This window comes from Aegilops tauschii, chromosome 1 (genome assembly GCF_002575655.3).
Source record: "Aegilops tauschii subsp. strangulata cultivar AL8/78 chromosome 1, Aet v6.0, whole genome shotgun sequence".
Classification (NCBI taxonomy): Eukaryota; Viridiplantae; Streptophyta; class Magnoliopsida; order Poales; family Poaceae; genus Aegilops; species Aegilops tauschii.
In genome coordinates, this window is record NC_053035.3 from 413,908,045 (window position 1) to 413,935,147 (window position 27,103).

The window sequence follows — 27,103 nt, forward strand, 5'->3', positions numbered from 1 at the left end:
ACAAACAAAACCAAAGAAAAAAAAGCTAGTGAAAAAAACAAAGAAAAATAAACAATCCAGTAAAAACAGAGATAAGAACCGCAGAAAAACCGGTGAAAAAACAAAAACATAAAACCAGTGGAAAGTCGACTCTATTGCTTTAACAAGGTCGGGACGTACTAGTTAAATACAAATTGGATTGTGGCCCATTGGCTAGTAGTCCAACATGCAACCAGGAAACCGCGGGATTGAATCTTGCGCGACCCTTTATTATCTAGTGTATTTCTTTTCGCGTGAATGGGCTGGCCCGTAACTATGGACGCTTTAGGCGAGACCGAAGGAAGACTCGCTTTAAGCGAGATATAGTCTTTGCAATAAGGACGTGCCTATGTCTCTCTGCACCAAAGACGGAATGTGTTTCACTAGAATCTAACTACATCTAGATCCCTTATAGTCGACTCCATGTAACGAACTCTTACTCATTTGGAAATCCCAATGGCAATAAGAAAATTTAGAAGTCCAAGATCCCACTAAAACTCAAGATTTTTATGTGGTATCTTTGGAGGGGAGTTGTTCTAACCAAATACAATCTCGCTTGTCGCAACTTGCAAGAAAGAAAAAAGTGTGGTTTCTGCACTCATGATGTGATAATCATATAACTCTTTTTCTAGTGCATGTTTGCACGTTCTACATGGTCGATCGTCCAAATAGCGTCTAATTTGTATCTGCTCAGAAGTGTTGCCAATATGTATGGTCGTTTGTTGGATGGAATTCAAAATAGGTTAAGTACACTAATAAGGGTGGGACCGTCTACCTTATTATATTCACTATGGCTATGTAGAAATGACTTTTTCGAATGGCAAAAAATCTACTGAACAAAGTATGTGGTCTATACTACACCGAACTAAGTAACAACCGTTGTTCAAGACGGTGTGCACTCGTTTCGAGAGGCTGGCGAGGGAGGTTTTTACCCAACAAGAGGTGGCACCATAATGTGTATGAAACAAATAGTCAGCAAACATTACTTTTCCTAAACCTTAATCATGTATTTGAAAGATGTTAAACATGTATAAAAATATATTTTTGATGTATATATATAATGTATAAATGTGTATGAAAAATATAAACATGTGTTGCAAAAAAAAGCGGTCCAAATTGAAGAAATGGCAGGATGAAACAAAAGAAACACCTTACTAATAAACAAGACCCAAAAAAATTAAAGAAAAAAATGAAAACCCATGAGACAACAAAACAAAACCAAAGAAAAAAAAAACTGATGAAAACTGAGAAATAAATAGGAAAACCAAAGAAAAATGGAGACAATAGAAAAGAAAAGGAAAAAAAGAAGAAAAGAAAACTGAAGAGAAAATGTAACAAAAAACAGAAAAAACAACCAAGAAAGAAACAAAAAGAAAACCAAAGAAAAGGAAACTAGAAAACCGATGAGCAAATATAAATGCAGAAGAAAACACAAAAGAAAAAGGAATACCAGTCACCAATAATGAAAACCAAAGAAAAAAATACACAAAAAATAGAAGAAAATCATGAATGAAACAAAGCGAAGGAAACCCAGCGAACTCAAATGAAACTCAGCGAACGAAAAAAATATAGACGAAAATGGGCCATCTCAGTAGCTACTACACCGGGACAAAAATATACATCACACTGTTCATGAAAATGTATGTTGTGTTTACAAAATGTTCCTTTAATTCAAAAATATACTGTTCACGAAAATGTATGTTGCGTTTACAATCAAGCGTTTGAGAAATATGTTTGTGATATTTTCAAAAAATGTCCGTAAAATGAAAAACAATGTTTGTATAGTTTAAAATATTTTTTATCATTTAATAAATGCTTCAACGTGTATTTTAAAAATTTACAAGACATATTAAAAAATGTTCAATATATATATTTGAAAAGGTACCTTAATCATGTAGTTGAAAAATGTTAAAGATATATAAAAATGTTTTAGAGCTATGCAGAAAATGTACATTGTGTATATAACAAGTAGATATCATAATGTATATTTGAAAAAAAATGATAGTCATCTATTTAAAACGTCTTAAATGTGTAAAAAAAATGTTTCTGGTTACATAAAAAATGTAAAATGTGTATGAAAAAAAATATACATTTGTCAAAAAAAGGGAAGGAAAATGAAAAACAAAAGAAAAAGGAATAGTGGTGAATATTTAAGAAAGGAAGGACGAAAACTGAAGAAAACATAAAAAGGAAAAACTTTAGAAAATTGAAGAAACCCCGAAGAAAATCTGAAGGAGACTGATGCAAAACAGTGAAAAACTAATACAAAAACCACAAAAAAAAACTCCTGTGCAACTATAGTATTGGGTCATCCAAGTAGTGATGTGGTTGAGGCGAGACCTATTACGACTTGCAACGGGCAAGAATAATATTTGCACTCGTAGGTGTACTAGGTACCATGGTTATGGGAGTGTCTTTACCTCACCAGTGCCATATCTTGCTTCCTGCGAGACGGTAGTGCTTGGAGAGGGTTTCTGCGTAATTTATTTTGGGTGTTTCCTTTGCCGGTTTTATTTGATTTTTATTCTGGTTTTTGATATTTTTTCTTTCACTGTTCTTTTCGGCTTTCTTTGAATATTTTTATTTTTTCAAAACATGGCTACTTTTTTCGATGCACATTTTTCATTTTTCATATACTTGTAGAACATATTTTGATGCACATTGAACACTTTTTCAATACATGATGTAAATTTAATTAATACATGTTTGGAATATGTTTTTCCAAAAATATATATAATATTTTTCAATTAAACATTGAACATTTTTTAATAATTTAAAACAAATTTTAAACTACTCGATCATTTTTTGATGTTGTATAAACATCTTTAAAAAATATAGCGAATATATATTTTGAAACGTGTGAACATTTTGTCACATACAGTTTTTGGATGGTGCAATTTTTTCAAAAACTAGACTGACATTTCTTTTTATGTTGTATAAGCATTTTTCAAAAATATCATGAATATACTTTTGAACTATGTATACTTTTTTCCAATATCACATACCTTTTTTGAATGGTGCAAATTTTCAAATATAAAATCAATTATTTTTTTGCATTGTATAAACATTTTTCAAAAATGTCACAGACATATTTTGAAACACATGACTATTTTTTTTTCTGAAATCGCATGCATGTTTTTTGAATAATATCAACATTTTTCTTAAGAGCTGAACGTACCATTTTTTATACACCGCTTCAACATTTTTATAGTTTGTATTGAACATGATATAAGTAAATTAGTTTTTGAAATATATAATTTATTTTCGTAATGATTTTCAGAGGTACTCAAAAGTAATAAAAAAAAGGAGAAATATGAACAACGATAACACCATTTGGGCCGGTCACCGTACGCTCGCTTTAGAGCAACTCTAGTAGATGCTGCATATTTACATCCCATAAAAACCATTTACGGTTCACGTTAAAACGGATATGCGGTACGCCGCGGCATCGGGCGGAGCAGATACCACAATCTCGTACCGCAATTTTTTAGGGTAAGGGTTTGCGGCTGATGCTAGAGCGTACCTACCGCAAGTCATTGAACAATATAACTTAAATAAAATAGCATTAGATATCAAACTTATTAATGTTTTAAACATCGTATAATACAATATTTCCCCGAATTACAACAAACGTTCAAATCCAAATAATTAAAAAATAACTACATGATCCGGAATTAAAACAATTGTTCAAATCACATGAATACAAATAAGATCAAATAAATGAAATGGAAGTCTATTTCCCATATAGTTGTCGCTGGTTCAATGAGATCATTGCGGAACTGGCGGTGTTTGTCATGGTCTTCAATCTGCCTGTGGGTCTCAAGAAATGAAGCGATCTCATTTGGGCTTCTGCCACGCTTGACCCGGCTACCAATATTGTCATTAAAAAACTCTCAGTTTAAATCCCCCTCATCCTTGATGATCATGTTGTGTAGAATTACACATGCAGTCATGATATTTGAGAGGGATTTCTTATCCTGGTACCGAGCAGGACCTCGAACAATGGCAAACCGAGCTTGCAACACACCAAATGCCCTCTCAATATCTTTTCGGTATGCTTCTCCTTGCAGTTACTATTTGTCTTCACAAAATTTTCTAACGAAGGATAGATACCGTGGGCAAGATAATATACCATGGTATAATCATGTCCATTGACAGTGTAGTTGCAAGCCGGAGATTTTTCACTAACTAGCTGAGCAAAAAGATGTGATCTATGCAATACATTGGTATCATTGAGAGACCCCGGCAATCCAAAGAAGCAGTGCCAAACCCATAAGTCATGTGAAGCCACAGGTTCAAGCGCAATAGTGGGCTTACACTGACGACCGATGCACTGCCTGACCCAAGCCTTTGTGCAGGTGCTGTTCACTAGGATTTGCATGGTTCTATTATTGGTTCGATAACCTTGGTTCTCACCGAGGAAAATACTTATCAGCTACTATATTGCTTCACCCTTCCTCTTCGAGGAAAATCCCAACGCAACTCATAAGTACCAAAAAGAATTTCCGGCGCCGTTGCCGGGGAGACATCATCAAATCACTACAAGTACCTTCTGTCAAACTATCATCTACTTGCTTTCCTATTTTTTTTCATCTCCCTCCACTTCTCCAAAAAGATCAAAAACACAAAATATTTTATTTTGCTTGTTTGTTTGCAACAATCATGTTATAACACAAAAACAGAATATAAAGAGATATGGAACATCATCCACTTGTTAATCTTTTCAAAAAATCCAAGTATGATGAACCAATTGCTGGTGAGTTGAGTGCACTTGATTATCTTTATGAAGTTTTGCTTGAAAATCATGAGTCTAGAAATTGTGATGAAGTGTTAAAACAAGAAATTTGTAAAGTCATTCATGATAGCTCCTTGAATGAAAAGCATGATTGCGATGATGCATTTATAAATTCTATTAATGTCACTGTGCTAATGATATGCAAAGCTACAAGCTTGGGGATGATAATTTTGTTATGTCCACTACTTATTGCAATGATCATGATTGGGTGATAATGCTTCTTATGATCTTGAAAATTTATTTAAGCCTCATGATGAATATATTATTGATAATAATGTTTATAATAATATTGAAAGTGGGTTTGGAAGAGTGTCAACTTTAGGTAAAAATAATCTCACATATTCGGAGAGTGTTCAATCTTATGTATGTTTTGATACATTGTGGGTTCGGAGAGGTCATGACTTTGGTTAATGTAAAACCCCTATCTTGAAAGATTATAAAACTTTCATGCATGTGGATCACAAAGAGAATATTTCATATGATAGCTATATTGTTGAATTTGAATATGATCCTACTTGTAATTCTTTTGAGAGAGACAAATATGGTTATAAAAATCTTCATGTCACTAAAATACCTCTCTTTGCATTGAAATTCTTGATGCTTCGTTCTTCCTATTTGCATATGCTAGATATTGCTTGTCTTGATAATTTGTTTTCCTATAAAATGCCTATGCATAGAAAGAGGGTTAGACTTAAGTGTGGTTTCGCATGTTGTATGATGCTATCTTTGCATTTCAATTCCTATCTTTTATGCGAGCATCATTTAAAAGCTCAAGCCTATCTTCATGGCTATAAAAAAGGGAGAGCTTGTTGGGAGACAACCCAATATTTATATTTATGATTTATTTCATTTTCCTTGAGTCACATGAGTATTGCTACTGTAATGATTTTGTTTTTATGTTTTAATTAGTGTTTGTGCCAAGCAAAGCCTTTGGGATGATTTGGATAATAGATGACTTGATTCTGTGAAAAAAAACCAGAAACTTTCGCGCCTAGTGCTAGAATTACTATAATTCACTGAAACATGATAAACTCTGAATTTTTTACACATGATTGATATACAAATTTCCCACATTTTCCTAATTTTTAAGATGTTTTGGAGTTACAGAAGTATAGTTTTCGTTCAGATCATTACAGAATGTTCTGTTTTAGATAGATTCTGCTTTCTATTACATAGTGTGCTTGTTTTAATGATGCTATGGATTATATCAGGGGTATAAGTCATGGAGAATTTAGAATACAGTAGGCATTATGCATGTAGCGACCCGACCTCAGACGGTCAAGCCTCTGTGTATCCGTGCCATCCCTGGATCAGTATGCTGGCACACACAGTACATCAATGTATATATCAAAGTGCAATCACATGTATAAATAACGTAAAACTGATATATACCTCATAAGTCTCAGCGGAAACAAGTAATCGGGTGTGGAGTCCCATCAACGCCATCGGCAGGTTGAGTGTAGACCGTAACCCTGTACCGTACTCTTACTCATCGGAAGAAAAATATCTGCAACATGATACGTTGCAGCCGTGTAGGTCAGTACATTGAATGTACCGGCAAGATCACAACATGAGAAAACAAAAGAAATTCAGGAGTCTATACTACGGAGTTTCCTAGCATGACATGGTTCCGCCAACCGATGTCTCATGGCCCAAATCATCATAAGTTGCCCACAATTATGTTATCAGTCCGGTGTTGAGAGTTCCGAGATAGATCCAAGTCCAGAGGCTCAAGTTGTCCGTAACCGGGGACACGGCTAATCGATTAGGTTTAAACCCTCTGCAGAGGTTTGTACACTTTACCCACAAGATTCGATCCCTCTTTTACGTTCTCGCACTTCAGGGTGTTTGAGAACAAGACGACCAAAACATGGTCTTCCAAAGAGTTCCCCTGACCACTGTCCGGTGCTCATCCAATCCTACCGTAGTTCTACATCTGCTAGCACCGTCCTAGCCAGAGTCACAACTAAGGTCAACCAAGCCAGAGCCCATAGTGACTTGCGGTTGCACAGGTAAGCTTCCGGGCATGAAGTATTCTTCCGTCTCTTTGAGTCTGGGTGAAGCTTTCCGCAAGATGTCATGGCGCTTCTCCATGCATCCCGGCCATCCACTGGTTTCTCCAGGGTGCCCGTCAACCGTCCTTCACCCAGTAGTGTGTATTGAATTCTTGTCTCGAGTCTTGAAGTCTTGAGGCCTTGAAGATGCAGTCCTTGCAGATGCCATCATGGAGTTGTCGTCATTGACGTAGAGTCCTCTTTCTTCACACCACTCTTGTGCACTCATAACAACCCCGTCTCCTATAGCGTAGCATAAAAATAAATAACATCCCGGGCTTGGTAACAGGGTGATGGGTTCCTACCTCATGCATACTACTCAACTACAAGAATTCAATATCACTGCTGGAGGGTTGTTGCAAAGATGCCACTAAATGCAGTAAAAACATAGGTATGAAAGCATGGTCAAAGTGAACTTGCCTGGTATTACTGGATGAAGATAACAACGCTGTCAGAAAATGACTTGGTTGAACTAATCGTCACTCTCCAAAGAAAATCTATATAGTCAAACATAACATTTATATAAGCAAACACACTAGCAAGCAATTCTAACACTCATAATAAAACCAAAATAAATTGCAAAACAACAAGGGACACCAAATAAGAAGAAAGGAAAACTACACAACAAAACTAATAAAGAAAACTCTAAGACATAACACAAAATAGTTTTGTCCTAAGTAAAAACTTAACAACAATTACAACACTAAACTAATAAATTAACAGAAAATACAAAGTAAAACAAATAAGTTAACAGAAGGTATTTTTCATAAAATTTTATTTGCAAAAAGAAACAAATAAAAAGCTTTTATAAAACTATAACTATGACCTATACAAGTTTTCATACAAAACTAATGAAAAATAAAATTTTAAAATAATAATAAAATTTTCTACTGTTTATAACAGAAACAAAACTAAATTTGTCAAAAGTGACAAAAATAAATAATTTAAAAACAATTAAAACTATACAGAAAAGACAAACAAAACTAGAACTAAAACAGTACTGTTTTGCGTAAAATTATAATTTCAACTAAACTAAAAATAAATAACTATATTTCACTGGATAGACAAAACCATAATAAAACAGTTGCAAAAATAATCAATCAAAAATATTCTATAAATCTCAAACTAGAGCCAAAACAGTGTTTGAAGCATATTTGAAATAATTCAAATTTAGACTACTCAAATTTGCAAACTAAGTATGCAAACAAAAACTTCAACAAATTTGTGACACAATGCAAAAAGAATCACTCAAATTGGATCTAAAACATAAAAGTTATTCGAATTTTAAAAACAGAACTAATTCTGTAAACTAAAACAAAAACAGAAAAAAATACTAAGCGCCGGCTAGCCTACACGTGGCGCAACACGACTGGCCGTGGCGTGCGGGTGCCCTAAACTACGAACGGACGGCCGAGCCTTAAGACAAACGCCGCGCTGCGGCTAACAGAGAAAAACCGAGACGACTCGGTTTGATCTAAACCGGACAATAAACCAAAGTAAACCGATCAAATAAAGAAACCTAACCGTTCGATTCTAATCTAATCTGGGTCGTATAAAGTAGATCGGACGGATGAGGAGGGAGAGAGAGCTCACCGCGGCGGCGGGGTGACTCCGGCGAGGTTCCGGCGGCTTGGGTCGACGCGCCCAGCTGCTCCGGTGGTCCTCCGGCAACGGCGGCGGCTCCAGGAGATGCGGACGACAGAAAAACCACGTGGGTGGAGTCGACGAGGGTCGGGGACGACGGACTCGAGAGGGGCAATCTCGACGGCGGCGGTGACGTTCGGTGGTCGACGACAAGCTCGTTCTGGAGGTGTTGAAGCTTGGGCGAGGGGTTGGGGAGGTGCCGGTGAGCGAGGAGGGGTCGGTGGTGGGTTCAGACGGCGACGAGGTGGTCGGGGTGGAGCGCAGCAGCAGCAATGTCGGGCGGCGGAGCTCGGGCTCCGGCGAGCAATTCCGGCAAGATGAGAGAGAGGGGTAGGGGGCTTTAGGGGGGAATCGGACGAGAGCGAGGGGCTTTTATAGCCCAGAGACTTGGAGGAGGGGTTGGGCGAGGGGATTCTCGATCCCGAGAGATCCGGGATACTGTGGCGGCGGCGCGATCCGGCTCGGGCCGTTGCGTGCGGGAGGAGAAAGGCGACGGCGGGTCCCACGCGTCAGCGAGAGAAGAGAGAGGGGAAAGGGATCGGGTGACCGAGGGAGAGGGGATTCGGGCGCGGCGCGGGTGGAGCAGGCCGGCTCGGCTTGCTGGTGGGCCGCATCGGGTGGCTGGCCGGTCCGGTTGGCCTGGTCGTGCCTGGGGTTTCCCCCATTTTTTAGCATAGACTAAAACTAATAGAAAAAGTAAAAGAACTGAAATTATACATAGACATATAATATATCAAAATTTTCAGAATTTTTTTCCTATAGCATGGACTATTTCTAAAGTTCAAACAAAATCGAAAAAAATTCAAACAACACTGCTATTGCAATAAAACTCAATAAAAATCATTTTTAAAATACCAAAATGATTTCAAATTTATTTTCTCCTAATTTTCCATTGAAGGGAATCATTTTACCCTGGTTTCCATTTATTTATTTTTAGGAGAAAAATAATTTGAATAAAATCCAAATAATTCCAAATTGAAAGGGAGTTTCAAAATACTTCCAAATGACTTTCAATTTGATTCTTTGTAACTTCCAACTCGTATTGCATATAATTGAAGAAGTCATTTTATCTTCCCTCAAGAAAATCATTGAGTTGCATAAAGTTTTATAATTTGAAATATTTCCAAATAGAATTCGAATCTTTTCAAAAAACCCTTTTGATTTCAAATGGAAGAAGTCATGTCATCTTTACTCTAGGGTTTTGTGTTGAAATGAATTTGAATTCATTGGGATAAAATGCAAGGATGAAAGTTTGGGAAAGTCATTTCGTTCCCTCTCATTCGACTTTCAAAAGTTTCAAATTTCACTCACTTTTAGTCAATCAATCAAACAAACAATCATAATAATTTATTTAATATAACATTCCAAAATTTAGAATTTTGGGATGTTACAAAACTACCACACTTAAAATGAATCTCGTCCTCGAGATTCGAAGAGGCTAGCAAGAAAGGTTAGGGTTTGGGGGTCTTCTAGAAAATCCATCAATCGGAAAGGTCTAGTGTGCTACCACACTTAAAAACAGGTTTATGGTTCCAACAGATCTTATGTACTCCATCCTTAGTGTGGACACTATCGGTCTTCTCACATCTTCGGAGTAACTCCTACACTAGGGCTCTTCCAGTAGGGCATAACCTTTTCCTCAAACTCGTGTCCTTTCATCCTGGCGAGGTTCTTTTGAGACTGGGTCTTCTTAGCAGATAGGTCTGTCGCCAATACTAAACAACTATCAAGATCTCATGGTGGTCAACCATTACAGGTTTCTCCTGTAGGAAAATGGGTCTGGGTTGAATCTCACCGTATAACCTACGATTGGCAACGGTTGCCTGTTATAGGGATCAATCGTCCTACTATTCTAAGGTTTAAACAAGGTTGTGGTATCGTCATCTCTCTACTATGGGTAAGCCACTCAGATTTACCATTCCAAATAGCAAGAGCGAATGATACGAGTAAGTCGGTATGGTGATCAATCCATTCCGCACCCAAATCATTACTCTGTATAAGGTTTAGCGAATCTCGCATTTCTAACACTCGGGCATTCTCACAAGCGTTGCAGAATTTCTCTTCTCAAAGAACTGGGTTCGGGTAAATCCATTGATTCTGCAAGCTGAACAAAACATCTATCGTTCTTCACAATCTCATTGTTTACGTAACATCCTATGTAACTTCTGCTGATCAAATCACAACTTCTTCCAGAATTCTCCCTTCAACAAGATTGTGCTTGTGCCTTGGTCAAATCCTGGGCATGTGGGTTATGGGTCCACTTCAGCACTTGCATAGTGTTAACTCATCCGTGGAGTTACAGTTGTTCCATATTCCAACATTACACCTCCTGTAAATCCAATAGTACTTCATTTTGTCATACTCTTGGGGTAACCATCATAATCAAACTCCAACTTATTTCGTCTGACTCCTTTATGTGTACCGTCATGAACAACACCTTTCTTTCTTCATTGATCATGTGGCTTTACGGAGTACTACCACACTTAAAATGAAATGCACTAGTTCATCCATAAATCATATTATTTTCATATCAAATCTTTTATTACATCCTTAACCATTTCTCAAAACTCCAATCTCAAAAGTACTTTATTACAAATGCTGCCATCCACATAGTTTGGTATGGTCAAGCATTACTTCCAACTTTATTCATTGTTCCTCCTTGAGGATTCTTCAGTCCCACTGGAATTGTACGACATGCTCCTTGAAATCTTCCATCTTTTGCTTCATCATGGTGGACATGAGCTTCATCTCCATCATCTCTGCATGCACTTCTCTTAGGTATTCCTGAGTATAACGGAGTCTTGCTTCAAGTATTTCTCCGATCTGGCGTATGGCTTCCATGGCTGCTTCATGAACAGCGGCGAAGAAAGTTGCTTGTGGTACACGTGAGATGAAAAAGTACTGCCCCATCATCTTTGGGCAAACTCCTTTCATACGGTGGAGGTGTACCTTCACATACCAAAGTTCCACTCCCTCTTGGATGAAGGGGTATCCTTTGTAGACTGCATCTCCTTCAAGCTGAATATGCTTCATCATGTCCTTCAGGATTTTCGGGTAACCGTGATCACTTGTCAGGGTCATGATTGTTTCCGGGCCCTTGAGGAATGACTCATGAAGGGTCGTCATCTGCGGTTGTAAAACAAAAATGGTACTCAGAATAAGGTACGTATCTCCTTGGGTAAACATTCATATCATCCAAACAAAACTTCAAACTCAATTTCCAACATCCAGTTTATGCATCACAACTCATTTTCTTTCATGTTCACCCAGAATATTAATTTCCAAGATAAAACATAACAACTCCTTAAAGCCTTTCAGCATATGACATATCAACTTTATTGAGTCATGAATTATTACAATCTTTGAGTAATCTATTACATAACTCAACTCTGCATTCTCATGAAAATAAAAGTGTTTTCCATACTACACTTATTATTGATATCAACATCTCCACTACTCAGCTCCAGCTTTCTCCTGATCTGAACATTCCCTAGCAAAATGTCCTGCTTCCTTGCAACGAAAACAAATAACTTCCGACATGTCTCGGGGCTTCTTTGTGATTATGTAGGCTCCTTGGATTTTTAGCTTCTTTTCTGGACATTTATTAGCATAGTGACCTAAATCCTTGCACCTGTAACAAGTGATATTAGTCAGGTCCTTCTCTATAGAAATTGGGTTATTCTGGGGATGCCTTCGTTTTCTCTTCTTGGATTTCTTCGTAATGATGAGAGCTTCTATTTACTAAGGGTCAAACTTCAGTTCTGCTGTCGGGATGTCTCCGAGATATTCTTCTCTTTCCTTGGTGCAATATTGGGAATAATGTCCTTCTTCTCCACATGAATAACAGGCATTGGAGTAAAATCTGAATAGGCCTTCTCCATCGGGGTCTTCAACATCTTCCTTCATCATAGGTTCTTATAAACCTTCCCTAAGGGCTTCTTTCATCCCTTCTTTATGCTTCTGAATAGTTTGTTGCACCGTGGGGTAAATGTGACACTGAGCCGGGTAGTGGGTGGTTCCTTCACACAAGAAACAAGTCACCTGACTAGTTGGGCATTCCTCAGCTGGGTAATTTTCCATGCAATGAGGGCATCCATCCTTGTGCTCTTCCTGGGTATGTCCTATTTCTCCACATATCTTGCATGCACAGGGTTTCTTCTTCGGGTTATGATAGTGCTTCCGGATAAGACGAGATCTCAACAGAGTCTTCTTGAATTCCTCCCAAGTTTTTGCTCTGTTTCATCCTTGTATGGCTTGATGCATCTGCCACCATGTTGTGGCACTTCCTTTAAAGTACTAAAGAGCGTATGATACTTCATTCTTCCTTGAAACCAAATTGCTCCCGAAGTGATTCTCCATGTTCTGAATCCATAGCTCTGCCTCCAACGGAGTCATCGGTCCAGAGAATACTAGTCCAACTTCATTCATCATCAATTGGATCCAAGGGTTTTAGGGTGAGATAAGAGAGAGGTGGGGAGGGATACACACAATACAAACAATAGTTTTGAAGAAACGGGTTTTACTTTGTGGCTGTCGGAAAACATCAAACAAATGACAGCTCACAAATCGTCACATCTAACGTAAGTGTATAACAGGGTTTGGTCTTCTAAAGGTCAAATAAATCTTTAGTCTTCAAATTCTTCGAGTCTTCGGAGTCTTCAACTGTTGTAGCTTCAACTCTTCTAATGCATGAAAAAATCATTGTTACTCTGAAGAGGTCATCAGTTATCCGATATCTTGTCCTTCTTGGAGCGGCATTCAGTTGATCCTCTGTGTGGTCAAAAGGGAATGGGGTATATTCTAACTCTGAGATAAGATGGAATATTTGACAAAATCAGAAAAGATGAGAAGTAAAAGATCTGTTTGAAAATAAAGTTTTAGAGATATTCTGTCCTAGGGGCTTTCCAGTTTCTAGGGTCACGTCCTACAGTCAACATGTGCTCTGATACCATATCTGTAGCGACCCGACCTCAGACGGTCAAGCCTCTGTGTATCCGTGCCATCCCTGGATCAGTATGCTGGCACACACAGTACATCAATGTATATATCAAAGTGCAATCACATGTATAAATAACGTAAAACTGATATATACCTCATAAGTCTCAGCGGAAACAAGTAATCGGGTGTGGAGTCCCATCAACGCCATCGGCAGGTTGAGTGTAGACCGTAACCCTGTACCGTACTCTTACTCATCGGAAGAAAAATATCTGCAACATGATACGTTGCAGCCGTGTAGGTCAGTACATTGAATGTACCGGCAAGATCACAACATGAGAAAACAGATGATAAAACTATACTATATGCAATATGGCTTTGTGGCTCTGTGTCTGAGTTTTGTTTTGCATAAAAGCTGGTTTTATTTTCCCTACATCAAAGAAATTCAGGAGTCTATACTACGGAGTTTCCTAGCATGACATGGTTCCGCCAACCGATGTCTCATGGCCCAAATCATCATAAGTTGCCCACAATTATGTTATCAGTCCGGTGTTGAGAGTTCCGAGATAGATCCAAGTCCAGAGGCTCAAGTTGTCCGTAACCGGGGACACGGCTAATCGATTAGGTTTAAACCCTCTGCAGAGGTTTGTACACTTTACCCGCAAGATTCGATCCCTCTTTTACGTTCTCGCACTTCAGGGTGTTTGAGAACAAGACGACCAAAACATGGTCTTCCAAAGAGTTCCCCTGACCACTGTCCGGTGCTCATCCAATCCTACCGTAGTTCTACATCTGCTAGCACCGTCCTAGCCAGAGTCACAACTAAGGTCAACCAAGCCAGAGCCCATAGTGACTTGCGGTTGCACAGGTAAGCTTCCGGGCATGAAGTATTCTTCCGTCTCTTTGAGTCTGGGTGAAGCTTTCCGCAAGATGTCATGGCGCTTCTCCATGCATCCCGGCCATCCACTGGTTTCTCCAGGGTGCCCGTCAACCGTCCTTCACCCAGTAGTGTGTATTGAATTCTTGTCTCGAGTCTTGAAGTCTTGAGGCCTTGAAGATGCAGTCCTTGCAGATGCCATCATGGAGTTGTCGTCATTGACGTAGAGTCCTCTTTCTTCACACCACTCTTGTGCACTCATAACAACCCCGTCTCCTATAGCGTAGCATAAAAATAAATAACATCCCGGGCTTGGTAACAGGGTGATGGGTTCCTACCTCATGCATACTACTCAACTACAAGAATTCAATATCACTGCTGGAGGGTTGTTGCAAAGATGCCACTAAATGCAGTAAAAACATAGGTATGAAAGCATGGTCAAAGTGAACTTGCCTGGTATTACTGGATGAAGATAACAACGCTGTCAGAAAATGACTTGGTTGAACTAATCGTCACTCTCCAAAGAAAATCTATATAGTCAAACATAACATTTATATAAGCAAACACACTAGCAAGCAATTCTAACACTCATAATAAAACCAAAATAAATTGCAAAACAACAAGGGACACCAAATAAGAAGAAAGGAAAACTACACAACAAAACTAATAAAGAAAACTCTAAGACATAACACAAAATAGTTTTGTCCTAAGTAAAAACTTAACAACAATTACAACACTAAACTAATAAATTAACAGAAAATACAAAGTAAAACAAATAAGTTAACAGAAGGTATTTTTCATAAAATTTTATTTGCAAAAAGAAACAAATAAAAAGCTTTTATAAAACTATAACTATGACCTATACAAGTTTTCATACAAAACTAATGAAAAATAAAATTTTAAAATAATAATAAAATTTTCTACTGTTTATAACAGAAACAAAACTAAATTTGTCAAAAGTGACAAAAATAAATAATTTAAAAACAATTAAAACTATACAGAAAAGACAAACAAAACTAGAACTAAAACAGTACTGTTTTGCGTAAAATTATAATTTCAACTAAACTAAAAATAAATAACTATATTTCACTGGATAGACAAAACCATAATAAAACAGTTGCAAAAATAATCAATCAAAAATATTCTATAAATCTCAAACTAGAGCCAAAACAGTGTTTGAAGCATATTTGAAATAATTCAAATTTAGACTACTCAAATTTGCAAACTAAGTAGGCAAACAAAAACTTCAACAAATTTGTGACACAATGCAAAAAGAATCACTCAAATTGGATCTAAAACATAAAAGTTATTCGAATTTTAAAAACAGAACTAATTCTGTAAACTAAAACAAAAACAGAAAAAAATACTAAGCGCCGGCTAGCCTACACGTGGCGCAACACGACTGGCCGTGGCGTGCGGGTGCCCTAAACTACGAACGGACGGCCGAGCCTTAAGACAAACGCCGCGCTGCGGCTAACAGAGAAAAACCGAGACGACTCGGTTTGATCTAAACCGGACAATAAACCAAAGTAAACCGATCAAATAAAGAAACCTAACCGTTCGATTCTAATCTAATCTGGGTCGTATAAAGTAGATCGGACGGATGAGGAGGGAGAGAGAGCTCACCGCGGCGGCGGGGTGACTCCGGCGAGGTTCCGGCGGCTCGGGTCGACGCGCCCAGCTGCTCCGGTGGTCCTCCGGCAACGGCGGCGGCTCCAGGAGATGCGGACGACAGCAAAACCACGTGGGTGGAGTTGACGAGGGTCGGGGACGACGGACTCGAGCGGGGCAATCTCGACGGCGGCGGTGACGTTCGGTGGTTGATGGCGAGCTCGTTCTGGAGGCGTTGAAGCTTGGGCGAGGGGTTGGGGAGGTGCCGGTGAGCGGGAGGGGTCGGTGGTGGGTTCAGACGGCGACGAGGTGGTCGGGGTGGAGCGCTGCAGCAGCAATGGCGGGCGGCGGAGCTCAGGCTCCGACGAGCAATTCCGGCAAGATGAGAGAGAGGGGTAGGGGGCTTTAGGGGGGAATCGGACGAGAGCGAGGGGCTTTTATATCCCAGAGACTTGGAGGAGGGGTTGGGCGAGGGGATTCTCGATCCTGAGAGATCCGGGATACTATGGCAGCGGCGCGATCCGGCTCGGGCCGTTGCGTGCGGGAGGAGGAAGGCGACGGCGGGTCCCACGCGTCAGCGAGAGAAGAGAGAGGGGAAAGGGATCGGGCGACCGAGGGAGAGGGGATTCGGGCGCGACGCAGGTGGAGCAGGCCGGCTCGGCTTGCTGGTGGGCCGCGTCGGGTGGCTGGCTGGTCCGGTTGGCCTGGTCGTGCCTGGGGTTTCCCCCTTTTTTTTAGCATAGACTAAAACTAATAGAAAAAGTAAAAGAACTGAAATTATACATAGACATATAATATATCAAAATTTTCAGAAAAAAATTTCCTATAGCATGGACTATTTCTAAAGTTCAAATAAAAATTCACACAAAATCGGAAAAAATTCAAACAACACTGCTATTGCAATAAAACTCAATAAAAATAATTTTTAAAATACCAAAATGATTTCAAATTTATTTTCTCCTAATTTTCCATTGAAGGGAATCATTTTACCCTGGTTTCCATTTATTTATTTTTAGGAGAAAAATAATTTGAATAAAATCCAAATAATTCCAAATTGAAAGGGAGTTTCAAAATACTTCCAAATGACTTTCAATTTGATTCTTTGTAACTTCCAACTCGTATTGCATATAATTGAAGAAGTCATTTTATCTTCCCTCAAGAAAATCATTGAGTTGCATAAAGTTTTATAATTTGAAATATTTCCAAATAGAATTCGAATCTTTTCAAAAACCCTTTTGATTTCAAATGGAAGAAGTCATGTCATCTTTACTCTAGGGTTTTGTGTTGAAATGAATTTGAATTCATTGGGATAAAATGCAAGGACGAAAGTTTGGGAAAGTCATTTCGTTCCCTCTCATTCGACTTCCAAAGTTTCAAATTTCACTCACTTTCAGTCAATCAATCAAACAAACAATCATAATAATTTATTTAATATAACATTCCAAAATTTAGAATTTTGGGATGTTACAATGCAAGAATTAATTATGAATGAGTTTACAACAGTACCTAGAAGTTTATGATATGTCTGTTATATTAAAGGATCACACGAGGTTTTGGTTGAGTTTTGTGTGTTGAAGTTTTCAAGTTTTGGGTGAGATCGTGATGGATGAAGGAATAAGGAGTGGCAAGACCCTAAGCTTGGGGATGCCCAAGGCACACCAAGGTATTATTCAAGGATGACCAAAGCGTCTAAGCTTGGGGATGCCCCGGATGGCATCCCCTCTTTCGTCTGCAATCTACTGGTATATTACTTGGAGCTATATTTTTATTCATCAAGTGATGAGTTTTACTTGGAGCGTCTTGTGCTATAGTTTTTGCTTTGTTTGATTTTTAGTTTTCCACAATCATTGTTTACTGGACACACCTTTTGAGAGGAACACACATTTATCGTGATTTATTAGAATACTATGTGTGCTTCACTTATATCTTTTGAGCTAGGCAGTTGCTCTAGTGCTTCACTTATATCTGTTAGAGAGCGGCTGTGGTTATATTTTATAGAAATGGTTGCACTCTCATGCTTCACCTAAATCTTTTGAGAGTCTACTAAATAGTAGTTGGCAATATGCATGTGTTATAAGATTAGTCCGAAAAGCATAGGTATTCAAGGGGGATATTATAAAAACTTTCATGTAGATCACTAAATATGAAACATATGGTTTAATTATATTGATGTCGTAATATGAAAGGATATTGGTTCATGATCATTGGTTAGTAGAAATATCGGTATTAAAGCTTGTTATTAACTTCTCATCCAAGTGTTGATTATGGCATGGTGGGGAGGTTTTAGCATTTTTATGTCTGATTGAAATCCTTGAGTGCTGTTATGATCGGGGGTGCATGATGGTTAACTCCTACTAACCTCCTCCCTAGGGGCATGCGAGCAGTAATTTGATTGGAGGGCTAATAGGCTTTCACAATAAGAATATGAGTTCTTTATGACTAATGTGAGTCCATGGATTATACGCACTACTACCTTTCCGCAATTTGCTAGCCTCTTTGGTACTGTGCATTGCCCTTTCTCACCTCGAGAGTTGGTGCAAACTTCGCCGGTGCATCCAAACCCTGTGATATGATGTGCTCTATCACACATAAGCCTCCTTATATCTTCCTTAAAACAACCACCATACCTACCTATCATAGCATTCTCGTAGCCATTCCGAGATATATTGCCGTGCAACTTCCACCGTTCCGTCACATGACTTGTGTGTTGATCATCATATTGCTTTGCACAATCATATAGAGCTGACATGATATTTGTGGCACAACCACCGTTCTTCATTGTTATACATGTTATGCTATTTCATTGCATATCCTAGTATACTGCGAGATGCATTCATATAGAGTCATATTGTTTCAGTTATCGAGTTGAGTAAATAAAAGTGTGATGACCATCATTATTAGAGCATTGTCCCGGTGAGGAAAGGATAATGGAGACTATGATTCCCCCACAAGTCGGGATGAGACTCCAGACGAAAAAAAGAGGCCAAAAAAAGCCCAACAAAAAATGAGAGAAAAAGAAAGAAGGGGAAATGTTACTATCCCTTTAGCACACTTGTGCTTCAGAGTAGTACCATGTTCTTCATATAGGGAGTCTCCTGAGTTATCACTTTCATATACTAGTGGGAATTTTTCATTAGAGAACTTGGCTTGTATATTCCCATGATGGGCTTCCTCAAATGCCCGAGATCTTCATTAGCAAGCAAGTTGGATGCACACCCACTTAGTTTCTAGTGAGCTTTCATACACTTATAGCTCTTAGTGAATCCATTTCATGGCAATCCATACTCCTCGCATTGATATCGATTGATGGGCCTCTCCATTGCCCGTTGATCTGCCGAGTTAATACAAGACTTTCTTTCTTTTTGACTTCCCTTATTGATCTCTACCACCGCATTCTACTCCACCTATAGAGCTATATCCATGGCTCACGCTCATGTATTGGATGGAGTTAAAAATGCTAAAGTGTGTTAGAAGTACGATCCAATTGCCTGGTTTGACACCGGGGTGCTCATGATTTATATTTATACGGTGAAGGCAGAGTCATCCCGTGCTAACATGATTAAATGAGTTGGGATAACATTCGCTAAGGATCATATATTTTGAAAAAGTAATGATTATGTTTCTTATATTCATGGATATTATTATGTTGATATTATTACTTCACCGTTTCTCAATATTTGTACCGTAAAGAGATTACATGATAAACATGCTAGGTAGTATTCAACATCGAAAATTCTATTTTTATCATTTACCTACTCGAGGACGAGCAGTAATTAAGCCTTGGGGATGCTGATATGTCTCCAACGTATCTATAATTTTTGATTGTTTCATGCTATTATGTTATCAATCTTGGATGCTTTATTATGCTATTTTATATCATTTTCTGGGACTAACCTATTAACTCAGTGCCCAGTGCCCAGTGCCGGTCGTTGTTCTTTTTTCTTGTTTTTGGCTTTTCAGAAAATCAATACCAAACGAACTCCAAACACGATGAAACTTTACAGTAATTTTTTCTGGACAATAAGGTACCCTAGAAGGTTCACCAAGAGTCCATAAAACCTACGGGAGAGCCACGAGCTCACCAGGCGCGCCCCCTGAGCTCGTGGGTCCGACGCAGCTCCGTTTGACCTAATTTCACCTCTATAAATTCCCAAATATTCCCAAACCAACCGAGAGCCACGCGAAACATTCCATCGCTGCATGCTTTTGTTCTTCCATGATCCCATCTGGAGGCCTTTTCCGGTACTTTGCCTGAGGAGGAATCGATCACAGAGGGCCTCTACATCAACCTTGCTACCCTACCTGAAGGAAATATGCCCTAGAGGAAATAATAAAGTTGTTATTTATATTTCCTTATATCATGATAAATGTTTATTATTCATGCTAGAATTGTATTAACCGGAAACTTAGTACATGTGTGAATACATAGACAAACAGAGTGTCCCTAGTATGCCTCTACTTGACTAGCTCGTTAATCAAAGATGGTTAAGTTTCCTAGCCATAGACATGTGTTGTCATTTGATGAACGGGATCACATCATTAGAGAATGATGTGATGGACAAGACCCATATGTTAGCTTAGCACTATGATCATTTAAGTTTATTGCTATTGCTTTCTTCATGACTTATACATGTTCCTATGACTATGAGATTATGCAACTCCCGAATACCGGAGGAACACTTAGTGTGCTATCAAACGTCACAACGTAACTGGGTGATTATAAAGATGCTCTACAGGTGTCTCCGATGGTGTTTGTTGGGTTGGCATAGATCGAGATTAGGATTTGTCACTCCGTGTTTCGGAGAGGTATCTCTGGGCCCTCTCGGTAATGCACATCACTATAAGCCTTGCAAGCAATGTGAATAATGAGTTAGTCACGGGATGATTCATTACGGAACGAGTAAAGAGACTTGCCGGTAACGAGATTGAACTAGGTATGGCGATACCGACGATCGAATCTCGGGCAAGTAACATACCGATGACAAAGGGAACAACGTATGTTGTTATGCAGTTTGACCGATAAAGATCTTCGTAGAATATGTCAGAACCAATATGAGCATCTAGGTTCCGCTATTGGTTATTGACCGGAGACGAGTCTCGGTCATGTCTACATAGTTCTCGAACCCGTAGGGTTTGCACGCTTAACGTTCGATGACGATCGGTATTATGAGTTTATGTGTTTTGATGTACCGAAGCTAGTTCTGAGTCCCGGATGTGATCACGGACATTACGAGGAGTCTCGAAATGGTCGAGACATGAAGATTTATATATTGGAAGGTTATGTTTAGACACCGGAAAGGTTTCGGATAGGTTCGTGCATTTTTTGGAGTACCAGGGGGTTACCGGAACCCCCCGGGGAGTTAATGGGCCTTAATGGGCCATAGTGGAAGAGAGGAGGAGGCGGCCAGGTGTGGCGCGCGCCCCTCCTAGGCCCAATCCAAATTGGGGTAGGTTTGTTTTTGGGGGGGGGGGGCCTTTCCTTCTCCCCCTCTTCCCTTCCTTCCCCCTCCTAGTTGGACTAGGAAAGGGGGGAAACCTACTCCTAGTAGGAGTAGGAATCCCCCCTTGGGGTGCGCCCTAGGAGGCAGGCCCTCCCCCTCCTCCACTCCTTATAGACAGGGGAGGGGGGCACCCCATAGACACACAAGTTGATCTTAGCCGTGTGTGGTGCCCCCTTCACAGATTTCCACCTCGGTCATATCGTTGATAGTGCTTAGGCGAAGCCCTGCGTCGGTAACTTCATCATCACCGTCATCATGCTGTCGTGCTGACGAAACTCTCCCTCGACCTCAGCTGGATCTAGAGTTCGTGGGATGTCACCGAGCTGAACATGTGCAGATCGCGGAGGTGCTGTATGTTCGGTACTTGATCGGTTGGATCGCGAAGACGTTCGACTACATCAACCGCGTTACTAAGCTCTTCCGCTTTCGGTCTACGAGGGTACGTGGACACATTCTCCCCGCTTGTTGCTATGCTTCTCCTAGATAGATCTTGCGTGATCGTAGGATTTTTTTTGAAATACTACGTTCCCCAAAAGTGGCATCAGAGCCAGGTCTATGCGTAGATGTTATATGCACGAGTAGAACACAAAGAGTTGTGGGCGATAATAGTCATACTGCTTACCAGCATGTCATACTTTGATTCGGCGGCATTGTTGTATGAAGCGGCCCAGACCGACATTACATGACCGCGTTCATGAGACTGGTTCTACCGCTGTGCTTCACACACAGGTGGCTAGTGGGTGTCTGTTTCTCCAACTTTAGTTGAATCGAGTGTGACTACGCCCAGTCCTTGTTGAAGGTTAAAACAGCACACTTGACGAAAAATCGTTGTGGTTTTTGATGCGTAGGTAAGAATGGTTCATGCTAAGCCCGTAGCAGCCATGTAAAACTTGCAACAACAAAGTAGAGGACGTCTAACTTGTTTTTGCATGGCATGTTGTGATGTGATATGGTCAAGACGTGATGATATATAAAATGTTGTATGAGATGATCATGTTTTCTAAAAGTTATCGGCAACTGGCAGGAGCCTTATGGTTGTCGCTTTATTGTATGAAATGCAATCGCCATGTAATTGCTTTACTTTATCACTAAGCGGTAGTGATAGTCGTGATAGCAATAGTTGGCGAGACAACAACGATGCTTCGATGGAGATCAAGGTGTCAAGCCGGTGACGATGGTGATCATGACAGTGCTTTGGAGATGGAGATCAAAGGCACACGATGATGATGGCCATATCATATCACTTATATTGATTGCATGTGATGTTTATCCTTTATCCATTTATTTTTCTTAGTTCGGCGGTAGCATTATAAGATTATCTCTCACTAAATTTCAAGGTATAAGTGTTCTCCCTGAGTATGCACTGTTGCGACAGTTCGTCGTGCCGAGACACCACGTGATGATCGGGTGTGATAAGCTCTACGTTCACATACAACGGGTGCAAGCCAGTTTTGCACACGCAGAATACTCGGGTTAAACTTGACGAGCCTAGCATATGTAGATATGGCCTCGGAACACTAAGACCGAAAGGTCGAGCATGAATCATATGTAGATATGATCAACATAGTGATGTTCACCATTGAAAACTACTGCATCTCACGTGATGATCGGACATGGTTTAGTTGATTTGGATCACGTGATCACTTAGATGATTAGAGGGATGTCTATCTAAGTGGGAGTTCTTAAGTAATATGATTAATTGAACTTTAATTTATCATGAACTTAGTACCTGATAGTATTTTGCATGTCTATGTTGTTGTAGATAAATGGCCCGTGCTACTGTTCCGTTGAATTTTAATGCGTTCCTAGAGAAAGCTAAGTTGAAAGATGATGGTAGCAACTACACGGACTGGGTCCGTAACTTGAGGATTATCCTCATTGCTGCACAGAAGAATTACGTCCTGGAAGCACCGCTAGGTGTACCACCCGCGCCAGCAACTGCAGACATTGTGAATGTCTGGCAGACGCGTGTTGATGACTACTCGATAGTTCAGTGTGCCATGCTTTACGGCTTAGAACCGGGACTTCAACGATGTTTTGAACATCATGGGGAATATGAGATGTTTCAGGAGTTGAAGTTAATATTTAAGCAAATGCTCGGATTGAGAGATATGAAGTCTCCAATAAGTTCTATAGCTGCAAGATGGAGGAGAATAGTTCTGTCAGTGAACATATACTCAGAATGTATGGGTACCACAACCACTTGACTCAACTGGGAGTTAATCTTCCTGATGATAGTGTCATTGACAGAGTTCTTCAATCACTGCCACCAAGCTACAAAAGATTCGTGATGAACTATAATATGCAAGGGATGGATAAGACAATTCCTGAGCTCTTCGCGATGCTAAAAGATGCGGAGGTAGAAATCAAGAAGGAGCATCAAGTGTTGATGGTCAACAAGACCACCAGTTTCAAGAAGAAGGGCAAAGGGAAGAAGGGGAACTTCAAGAAGAATGGCAAGCAAGTTGCTGCTCAAGTGAAGAAGCCCAAGTCTGGACCTAAGCCTGAGACTGAGTGCTTCTACTGCAAAGGGATTGGTCACTGGAAGCGGAACTGCCCCAAGTATTTGGCGGATAAGAAGGATGGCAAAGTGAAAGGTATATTTGATATACATTTTATTGATGTGTACTTAACTAATGCTCGCAGTAGCGCCTGGGTATTTGATACTGGTTCTGTTGCTCATATTTGCAACTTGAAACAGGGCCACGGGTTAAGCGAAGATTGGCTAAGGACGAGGTGACGATGTGCGTGGGAAATGGTTCCAAAGTCGATGTGATCGCGGTCGGCATGCTACCTCTACATCTACCTTCGGGATTAGTTTTAGACCTGAATAATTGTTATTTGGTGCCAGCGTTGAGCATGAACATTATATCTGGATCTTGTTTGATGCGAGACAGTTATTCATTTAAATCAGAGAATAATGGTTGTTCTATTTATATGAGTAATATCTTTTATGGTCATGCACCCTGATGAGTGGTCTATTTTTATTGAATCTCGATAGTACTGATACACATATTCATAGTATTGAAGCCAAAAGATATAAGTATAATAATGATAGTGCAACTTATTTGTGGCACTGCCGTTTAGGTCATATTGGTGTAAAGCGCATGAAGAAACTCCATGCTGATGGGCTTTTGGAATCACTTGATTATGAATCAGTTGATACTTGCGAACAATGCCTCATGGGAAAGATGACTAAGACTCCGTTCTCCGGAACTATGGAGCAAGCAACAGACTTGTTGGAAATAATACATACCGATGTATGCGGTCCGATGAGTGTTGATGCTCGCTGTGGGTATCGTTATTTTCTGACCTTCACAGATGATTTGAGCAGATATGGGTATATCTACTTGATGAAACATAAGCCTGAAACGTTTGAAAAGTTCAAAGAATTTCAGAGTGAACTGGAAAATCGCCATAACAAGAAAATAAAGTTCTACGATCTGATCCTGGAGGAGAATATTTGAGTTACGAGTTTGGTCTTCATTGGAAACAATGTGGAATAGTTTCGCAACTCACGCCACCAGGAACACCACAGTGTAATGGTGTGTCTGAACGTCGTAACCTCACTTTATTAGATATGGTGCAATCTATGATGTGTCTTACTGATTTACCGCTATCGTTTTGGGGTTATGCTTTAGAGACGGCTGCATTCACGTTAAATAGGGCACCATCTAAATCCGTTGAGATGACACCTTATGAACTGTGGTTTGGCAAGAAACCCAAGTTGTCGTTTCTGAAAGTTTAGGGCTGCGATGCTTATGTGAAAAAGGTTCAACCTGATAAGCTCAAACCCAAATCGAAGAAATGTGTCTTCATAGGATGCCCAAAGGAGACTGTTGGGTACACCTTCTATCACAGAACCGAAGGCAAGATATTCGTTGCTAAGAATGGATCCTTTCTAGAGAAGGAGTTTATCTCGAAAGAAGTGAGTGGGAGGAAAGTAGAACTTGATGAGGTAATTGTACCTTCTCCCGAATTGGAAAGTAGTTCATCACAGAAAGCAGTTCCAGTGATTCCTACACCAATTAGTGAGGAAGCTAATGATGATGATCATGAAACTTTAGACCAAGTTACTACTGAACCTCGTAGGTCAACCAGAGTAAGATCCGCACCAGAGTGGTATGGTAATCCTGTTCTGGACGTCAAGTTATTAGACCATAACGAACCTACGAACTATGAGGAAGCGATGATGAGCCCAGATTTCGCGAAATGGCTAGAGGCCATGAAATCTGAGATGAGATCCATGTATGAGAACAAAGTGTGGACTTTGGTTGACTTGTCCGATGATCGGCAAGCCATCGAGAATAAATGGATCTGTAAGAAGAAGACTGACGCTGACGGTAATGTTACTGTCTACAAAGCTCGACTTGTTGCGAAAGGTTTTCGACAAGTTCAAGGAGTTGACTACGATGAGACTTTCTCACCCGTAGCGATGCTTAAGTCTGTCCGAATCATGTTTGCAATTGCCGCATTTTATGATTATGAAATTTGGCAAATGGATGTCAAAACTGCATTCCTGAATGGATTTCTGGAAGAAGAGTTGTATATGATGCAACCAGAAGGTTTTATAGATCCAAAGGATACTAACAAAGTGTGCAAGCTCCAGCGATCCATTTATGGACTGGTGCAAGCCTCTCGGAGTTGGAATAAACGTTTTGATAGTGTGATCAAAGCATATGGTTTTATACAGACTTTTGGAGAGGCCTGTATTTACAAGAAAGTGAGTGGGAGCTCTGTAGCATTTCTAATATTATATGTGAATGACATATTGCTGACTGGAAATGATACAGTATTTCTGGATAGCATAAAAGGATACTTGAATAAGAATTTTTCAATGAAAGACTTCGGTGAAGCTGCTTATATATTGGGCATCAAGATCTATAGAGATAGATGAAGACGCTTAATTGGACTTTCACAAAGCACATACCTTGATAAGATTTTGAGGAAGTTCAAAATGGAACAGTCAAAGAAAGGGTTCTTGCCTGTGTTAGAAGGTGTGAAGTTGAGTGAGACTCAATGCCCGACCACTGCAGAAGATAGAGAGAAAATGAAAGTCATTCCCTATGCTTGAGCCATAGGTTCTATCATGTATGCAATGCTGTGTACCAGACCTGATGTGTGCCTTGCTATAAGTATAGTAGGGAGGTACAAAAGTAATCCAGGAGTGGATCACTGGACAGCGGTCAAGAACATCCTGAAAATACCTGAAAAGGACTAAGGATATGTTTCTCATTTATGGAGGTGACAAAGAGCTCGTCGTAAATGGTTACGTCGATGCAAGCTTTGACACTGATCCGGATGACTCTAAGTCACAAACCGGATACGTGTTTATATTGAACGGTGGAGTTGCCAGTTGGTGCAGTTCTAAGCAGAGCGTCGTGGCGAGATCTACATGTGAAGCGGAATACATAGCTGCTTCGGAAGCAGCAAATGAAGGAGTCTGGATGAAGGAGTTCATATCCGATCTAGGTGTCATACCTAGTGCATCGGGTCCAATGAAAATCTTTTGTGACAATACTAGAGCAATTGCCTTGGCGAAGGAATCCAGATTTCACAAGAGAACCAAGCACATCAAGAGACACTTCAATTCCATCCGTCATCAAGTGTCAGAAGGGGACATAGAGATTTGCAAGATACATATGGATCTGAATGTTGCAGTCCCGTT